This window comes from Pongo pygmaeus, chromosome 1 (assembly GCF_028885625.2).
Source record: "Pongo pygmaeus isolate AG05252 chromosome 1, NHGRI_mPonPyg2-v2.0_pri, whole genome shotgun sequence".
NCBI lineage: Eukaryota > Metazoa > Chordata > Mammalia > Primates > Hominidae > Pongo > Pongo pygmaeus.
In genome coordinates, this window is record NC_072373.2 from 43,371,603 (window position 1) to 43,380,593 (window position 8,991).

The 8,991-nt window shown below is 46.3% G+C and overlaps 1 non-coding gene across 1 annotated transcript; it reads right to left on the reverse strand.

Moving 5' to 3' along the window:
* Window positions 1-899: 899 nt before the first annotated feature.
* Window positions 900-985, reverse strand: LOC129023705 (small nucleolar RNA SNORD60). Its single transcript, XR_008496877.1, has one exon. It is a non-coding gene; the product is annotated as a small nucleolar RNA SNORD60 (small nucleolar RNA).
* Window positions 986-8,991: the final 8,006 nt, after the last annotated feature.

Genomic DNA, 8,991 nt, shown 5'->3' on the forward strand with positions numbered 1-8,991 from the left:
CTGTGTTACATATGCATGGTGTATACATGCATCGTGTCCACTCCCTACTACATGCAAACACTTGCTGATGATGAGAAGATGATTTGCTCCAAAAGACTCTTCAGCCTATAGTTCCAGCACTTTGGAAGGCCGAGGCAGACAGATAGCTTGAGACCAGGAGTTTGAGACCAGCCTGGGCAACATACATATAGAGACGAGGTTTTGCTATGTTGTGTATGTGTCTGTGTGTGTGTGTGTGTGTGTGTACAAAAAAATTAGCTGTATGTGGTGGCATGTGCTTGTAGTCCCAGCTACTTGGGAGGCTGAGGTGAAAAAATCATTTGAGCCCCAGAGGCAGAGATTGCAGTGGGCCGTGATCACGCCACTGCACTCCAGCCTGGGTGACACAGTGATGTCCTATTTCAAAAAGAAGGCACTTTGCCTGTTCCTGCTCAGAGGCTACTGGGAATGGATGCATGCTGATGCTTCCTACTGAGGTCTGGGTTCAGGGCTCCAACTGCCAAGCCCTGGGACATGTGGCCCCCTTATCTCTGCTTGAGCTGACAGATTCCTGTCCCGAGGGTAGGATGCAAGGGCAGATCAAACAGTGATAAGTGAAGTTATAACATCTGTAACATCAACAGGAAGCTCTTTTTGATGGTTTATCACCCACTGGAAAAGGAACCTCTGATCGAGGTCGATAACACACTTTCACCTCCTACGCGACCCCCTAGCCCATTTCGTAAGATAACAGCCTCCTTCCCAAGCCTTTCCACTCTGTGCATAAAGTCTCCTACATTTGTTGGACACAATGTTTCACAGAAAACACAGCTACTCTCTGTAGGATAACTGTTTTCTCTATTTTAAAGTAGGGAATGTTGTGTCAACAGGATTGGGGATTTTTTTTTCTTTTTTTGCCTAAGCCCCAGGCTTGCAAAATAATAATAAGACTGCACATGCAGCTTTCATATGAAGTGTCAGAAATAGGATTGAGGAATTTTTAACAAGGGAGAAAAAACCCTACTCTCTATGCAATCACCCTAATATATTTTTGCATAATGCCTTGTCTGCATACTTGCATTTAAAAGAATAGTTTTCCACATTATAAGGAAGGATCATTTAAAACCCACCATTCTGGTTATGTCACCCTCTGCTCAGAATTCTCCAGCGGCTTCCCATTGCAATTAGGATGAAACCCATGATCCTGAACAACATCTATAAGCCTTGCCCCCTCTGGTAGCCGCATGCGCTTTTAACTGTATTTCTGCCACTTTACTTTCTTTTCTGTCTTCACACTCTACCAGGCTTTCAGGATGTTTGCAAATGTGGGTGTCTCTGCATCCAAAGAGTTTTCATAGTACTTGCAATGGCTGCTAAATATTTTGCCTTTCTGGTGGGGCACGATGGCTCAGGCCTGTAATCCCAGCACTTTGGGAGGCCAAAGAGGCAGATCACAAGGTCAGGAGTTTGAGACCAGCATGAACAACATGGTGAAACCCCGTCTCTACTAAAAATTCAAAAATTAGCCCAGCATGGTAGCGCACGCCTGTAATCCCAGTTACTCAGGAGGCTGAGGCAGGATAATTGCTTGAACCTAGCAGGCAGAGGTTGCAGTGAGTTGAGATCACACCACTGCACTCCAGCCTGGGCGACATAGCAAGACTCCATCTCAAAAAAAAGAAAAAAAATGCCTTGCTGATCTAACCCTAAATTCCTAACCATTCCTTTGGGTCATCATTCAGTCATTCCCAGGGTTTTACTATTGGCAACTACACTGTGATGGATACCTTTGTACATACTAAATTTTTTGGTTTATTTTAGATTATTTCCTTAATTTAAAGCTCCAGGGGCAGATATTGAAGTTAAAGGAAACATCTTTATGGCTCTTGCATCATATTGACCTTCTGCTTTCAAGTCCGTTTTACTACACCACTAGCAGCATTTGAGTGTATCTATTTCACTGCAACCTAGATAGCAATGAATTATCATTTTTTCGGTAATTATATATATCTCCACCGGTTTTTAAATGTATTTTTAAAAATCTATTATTAGCAATAAAATATTTTACTATTTTTCAGCATCAGCCATTATATCAGCTGCTTTATATATGCTTCTTTAATCCCCAGAACAACTTCACAAGGAATATATCATGAACACTATATTAAGATAAAGAAACTCAAGACTGGGGAGGTTAACTTGCTCAATGTCACAGAATTGTTCAAGTAGCAGAATCAGGATTCAAATCCAGATCATTTATTATTGTTATCATTATTACTTCAAAAGCCATTTGCTTTATGCAATATTTGTCTACCTTCTGCATCCCCCCAGCTAAATGGCTTTTTGCACAGTCAACATGTCATGGCTTAGGGTGCAGTCCAGCAGGGCTAGACAGAATGACAACATGGCTTCATGTGTGTCTTTAGGATAGCACTCTATAGACAGTTGTTTCTTGACCCCCAGGCACCTCTACCACCCTTCCCTTTCCTTTCAGATTAAACTTTTTATTGATTAAAGGTCTCACTCCATACACCAAAGTTTAACCCTAATGACAGGTGCATTAAAATGTCCACCTTACAGAGTTGTTTAAGATTCAATGAGCTCATATGAAGCACTCTGTTAACTAGAAAACACTACAAGTATCAGGCTTTGTTATATAACTTTATTATTTTTTATTTTTTTGGAGATAGGATCTCACTCTGTTGCTCAGACTGGAGTGCAGTGGCATGGTCATGGCTCGCTGCAGCTTCAACCTCCGGGGCTCAAGCCATCCTCCTGCCTCAGCCTCCTGAGCAACTGGGACTATAGGCCCAAGCCACCAAGCTTGGCTAATTTTTAATGTTTAAAAACATTTAAAAAAATGTTTTGTAGCTACAGGGTCTCACTATGTTGCCTAAGCTGGTCTCAAAGTCTTGGGCTCAAGGGATCCTCCTGCCTCGGCCTCCCAAAATGCTGGGATTACAGACATGAGCCACTGCAGCCAGCCTGTTACGTAACTTTAAATGTGGGTTAACTATCCCTTACCCAAGATGCTTATGACCAGAAATATTTCAGATTTGGTGGGGAGGGGGGTTGAATTTTGGAATATTTTCATATACATAATGAGATATCTTGGGGATGGAACCCAAGCCTGAACACGAAATTCACTTATGTTTCTTATGTACCTTATAGACATAGGCTGGAGGTAATTTTATGTAATATTTTGAATAATTTTGTGCATGAAACAAAGTTTGTGTATAGCGAAACCTCAGAAAGCAAAGGTGTCACTATCTCAGCACCCATGTGAACAATCTGGCTATTTGGCATCACCATCATTCATGGCTCTGAATTTACTGGCTACTGATAAGCAACCATTTTCTTCCACTTATTCACACATAAGTACTTCACAGAAAAAAATATGATGTACCCTTAATACAGTGAAAAAACAATGTGTTCAGTGTAACTAAGCAACTACGTAGCATCCCTATAATACCCGTACCAGCTGTTAGACAACAGCAGCAACAAGCATCCCCAGGCTTTCACTCTCCACCTACGATGTTGTAGCCTTGAGTTCCCAGGCTCAAGCAATCTTCCTGCCTCGTGTGGCTAGGCCTACAGGCACTCACCACCATTCCCTGCTAACTTTTTAATTTTTTGTAGAGACAGGGTCTCACTATGTTAACCAAGCTGGTCTCGACCTCCTACCCTCAAGTCATCCTCCCTCCTTCCCCTCCCAAAGTTCTGGGATTACAGATGTGAGCCACCGCACCCAGCCTCACCGTGTTGTTTATAGGCACTTACTCTGCAGTACTAATGTCATCTTGATGGTCACTATTATCACAATCACCTTGAATCAGAACCATTTCAGCTATTTCACCATTGGTCAATGAATGAACAGCTGTAGTCCCAAGAATGTTAAAAACTTCTTTGACATACACTTCTTCCTGCTTACTTACAGACTCTGAAGGTATATATTTTGCGTATATAAAGAGCTTAGACATCTTTTTTTTTCACTTGACATAAGGAATCCTTCCAAGTCATCACCAGTTCATCATCATCACTGAACATAGTTGCAGGCCAGAGTTCATTCCAGGCATGTACAGCTGTGTTTTTGTGTCGTTGTCTTCCAAGCACTGGCAACATCATCATCGGCAAGTGTTTGCATGTAGTAGGGAGTGGACACGATGCATGTATACACCATGCATATGTAACACAGCACCTTAATTCACTCATTTATCCATGCCACAAATATGTATCGAGCACATACTAGGTACAGGCACAATCCCGGCTGGTGGGGATACAGAGAACAAGACACAGACTTCAATAATTCTGACTTTGCTATTTAAAGCAGAGTGGTGGATGACATGTAATACACAAAACCGTGAAATTTTAGAGCAGAAAGGATGCTGGAAATGATCTAATCAAAAATTCTTATAATGAGATATAAGAAAAATGCAGTCCATATAAGCCATCCTTCAGCTAAATTCCTTCTGAAAACCTTCCACACCCACACTTCTGTTCACTGCTTCCAGGATGCTATTCAAGAAAGTGTTCTTATATTTATTCTTTCCTGGTCTAAGGATATGCTGGTCACATGGCTGAATTAATGAAGTCACTTTTGGGGGAAGTACATGGCATAAACATTTTTGATGAGAATTTCAGCTGGAAGATGAGCAGAACAGCTGTCAAGGAATAAGAAAATCTTGCAGTTGTCATGCAGTCCGACTTCCCTGCAGTGGGCGTGAGCCTCTGGTACAAAAGGTTTATGAAACCAAGCATAAAAGATGTCCCTGGGCTGGGTGCAGTGGCTCATACCTGTAATCCCAGCACTTTGGGAGATCGAGGAGGGTGGATCGCTTGAGCCCAGGAGTTTGAGACCAGCCTGGGCAACATGGCAAAACCCTGTCTTTACAAAAACATAGAAAAATTAGCCAAGGGTGGTGGCACATGCCTGTGCATGCCTGTAGTCCTAACTACTCGGGAAGCTGAGGCCAGAGGATGGCTTAACCCCAGGAGTTTGAGGCTGCAGTGAGCTGTGATCATGCCACAGCACTCCAACCTGGGTGACAGAGCAAAACCCTGTCTCATTAAAAAAAAAAAAAAAAAAAGACTCCATGGTGATCCATGTTTTTTTTGTTAGCGTAATAATGGATTGGTAGGAAATTCACTTATAGAAAACAACAAGCTTTTGCTTCTCGCAGCAAGTACACTTATGCATGCCTATTGCATTAGCACATCTAAGCATAGTTATTCTCTCCTTGGCATCCTTAATTCCTATAAGTGCGGTCTCATCAGCTGTAGTCAGTGTCTTTCTGGGGCAATAATGCCAAGACAGTGATGTTTCATCAGCATTAAAGACTTGTTCTGGCCGTGCACGGTGGCTCATGCCTGTAATCGTAGCACTTTGGGAGGCGGAGGCGGGTGGATCTGTTGAGATCAGGAGTTCAAAACCAGCCTAGCCAACATGGTGAAACTCTGTCTCTACTAAAAATACAAAAATGTTAGCCAGGCGTAGTGGTGGGCACCTGTAATCCCAGCTACTGGGAGGCTGAGGCAGGAGAATCGCTTGAACCCAGGAGGTGGAGGTGGCAGTGAGCAGAGATCATGCCCCTGCTCTCCAGTCTGGGCAACACAGTGAGACTCTGTCTCAAAAAAAAAAAAAAAAAAAAAGACTTTGGCATCAGATTTCATCAACCATGACCTTGGCAAACTCATCAATGAATTTCTCTGCTGCTTTGTAACCAACAGATGCTTTGTCACCACAATTGTTTAAAAATTTAATGCTGTATCTTTACTTAAATTTCTGCCACCAGCCTGTTGAATATTCACAGTTCTCTTCAATTTTCAGTCCATCATCATAGATCTATGCTTGTTTCATGGTCAGCATACCATTAAGTGGCATGTGTCCACTGCCGATGATCCACTCTTTTCATACATGATTGAGGTCTTCATTTTTAGCTTTATGCGGTGTTTTTCTATTTTTCATTAACTTCTGTTCATCACATTCAGCACAGGACTCCAACAGTTTATCCTTGTTTCTTCATGTCATATATGTTGGCCATTCCAACACCATACTTTCCAGCAAGATGCTACACACCTACACTGCTGTCCAGTTTCTCCAACAGCTTGACGTTCTGTGCCATAGATAAACATGAGTGCTTCCTCTTTTTCTTATCACTGTTACCCATAGAGATATTTGCAGGCCTTCTGGACATTTTCAACAATATATTTACACCACAGGCAGAGAATGAGCAAAAAAACACAGTGAGTAATGCACACAGTTTTGGCCCCCTGTGGGGCATTGTGGGAACAGACCATTAACACGTCTGGCCCTGTTATTACCCTTTGTGGGTGTGCCTGGGTGAAGGGAATCTGGGCACGTGCAAAAAAAAACATCACCTATGAGGGGGCTGGGAGGGTCTTTTTTCCTTTAGGAATGTTGAATAAACTGTGTGTTCTGTTCCTACATTTTGACTGAGACCTGTCACGTGAGGTCGAATGTGAAGTTTTCTGCTTGTGGCATCATGTCAGCACTCAAAAAGTTCCAGCTTTTGGAGCATTTCAGATTTCAGATTTTCAGAGTAGGGGTACCCAACCTGTAATAATATAAAGGAAATGGGGGATGACTCCTGAGTGCAGGGTTTCCTTTGGGGGTGATGAAAATGGCCTGAAATTGATGGTGGCGCACAACAATGGGTGGTTGCATAACTCTGTGAATATACTAAAAACCATGGAATTGTGCACTTTTTTTTTTTATTCAGTATTTATTGATCATTTTTGGGTGTTTCTCGGAGAGGGGGATATGGCAGGGTCATAGGATAATAGTGGAGAGAAGGTCAGCAGATAAACACATGAACAAAGGTCTCTGGTTTTCCTAGGCAGAGGTCCCTGCGGCCTTCTGCAGTGTTTGCATCCCTGGGTACTTGAGATTAGGGAGTGGTGATGACTTTTAAAGAGCATGCTGCCTTCAAGCATCTGTTTAACAAAGCACATCTTGCACCGCCCTTAATCCCTTTAACCCTGAGTTGACACAGCACATGTTTCAGAGAGCACGGGGTTGGGGGAAAGGCCATAGATCAACAGCATCCCAAGGCAGAAGAATTTCTCCTAGTACAGAACAAAATGGAGTCTCCTATGCCTACTTCTTTCTACACAGACACAGTAACAGTCTGATCTCTCTTTCTTTTCCCCACATTTCCCCCTTTTCTTTTCAACAAAACCGCCATCGTCCTCATGGCCTGCTCCCGATGGTCGCTGTCTCTTCGGAGCTGTTGGGTACACCTCCCAGACGGGGCGGCCAGGCAGAGGCGCTCCTCACCTCCCAGACGGGGCGGCGGGGGCAGAGGCGCTCCTCACCTCCCAGACGGGGCGGCTGGGCAGAGGCGCTCCTCACTTCCTCCCAGACGGTGTGGCGGCCGGGCAGAGGCGCTCCTCACCTCCCAGATGGTGCAGCCGGGCAGAGGCGCTCCTCACTTCCTCCCAGACGGGGTGGCGGCCGGGCAGAGGCGCTCCTCACTTCCTCCCAGACGGGGTGGTGGCCAGGCAGAGGCGCTCCTCACCTCCCAGATGGGGCGGCCGGACAGAGGTGCTCCTCATCTCCCAGGCGGGGCGGCCGGGCAGAGGCGCTCCTCACTTCCTCCCAGACGGGGTGGCAGCCGGGCAGAGGCGCTCCTTACCTCCCAGACGGGGCAGCCGGGCAGCGGTGCTCCTCATCTCCCAGATGGGGCAGCCGGGCAGAGGTGCTCCTCACCTCCCAGAGGGGGCAGCCGGGCAGAGGCACTCCTCACTTCCCAGACGGGGCGGCCGGGCAGAGGTGCTCCTCATCTCTCAGACGGGGCGGCCGGGCAGAGGCGCTCCTCACCTCCCTGATGGGGCGACTGGGCAGAGGTGCTCCTCATCTCCCAGACGGGGCGGCCGGGCAGAGGCGCTCCTCACATCCCAGAGGATGGGCGGCCACGCAGAGACGCTCCTCACTTCCTATAGGGGATGGCAGCTGGGCAGAGGCGCTCCTCACTTCCTATAGGGGATGGCAGCCGGGCAGAGGCGCTCCTCACTTCCCAGACAGTGCGGCCCGGCAGAGGGGCTCCTCACATCCCAGATCATGGGCGGCCAGGCAGAGACGCTCCTCACTTCCTAGACCGGGTGGCGGCGGGGCAGAGGCTGTAATCTTAGCATTTTGGGAGGCCAAGGCAGGCGGTTGGGAGGTGGAGGTTGTAGCGAGCCGAGATCACGCCACTGCACTCCAGCCTGAGCAACATTGAGCATTGAGTGAGTGAGACTCCGTCTGCAATCCCAGCACCTCGGGAGGCCGAGGCAGGCAGATCACTGGGGGCCAGGAGCTGGAGAGCAGCCCGGTCAACACGAAGAAACCCCGTCTCCACCAAAAATACAAAAACCAGTCAGGCATGGCGGCCCGCGCCTGCAATCCCAGGCACCCCGCAGGCGGAGGCAGGAGAATCCCAGGAGCCCGAGGCAGGGAGGTTGCAGCGAGCTGAGATCACGGCAGTACAGTCCAGCTTTGGCAACAGAGGGAGACCAAAGAGAGAAGGAGAGGGAGACCGAGGGAGGGGGGAGGGGGAGAGGGAGAGGCAGAGGGAGAGGGAGAGAGAATTGTGCACTTTTAATTGGTGAATTGTATGGTATGTGAATTCTATCTCATAAGGCTGATATTAAAAAGAATCATATAAAACATTTGCTTTGCTACTATGGCCAGTATGCCATCCCTTCAAGTGGCTCTGGCATTCATTCATTTATTCATCCATTCATTCATTCTACAGATATTTCTTGATAGTCCACTATATATGTGGCTCTGTGCTAAGCACTTGGGACACAGAGTTGAAGAAGATAGACATTGTCCCTACCCTCATGCTATTGGGAACATAGACTTTAGATAAAAAATTGCACTGAGGTGTGATGAATTTTGTATTATGGAAAGTTAAAAGCAGACAAGGAACATACAGCAGAGGGTCACATCACAGTCTTTGGTCAGAGAAGGTCCCAGCTCTGATCTAGGGAGTGGAGGAAGGATTCTGGGCA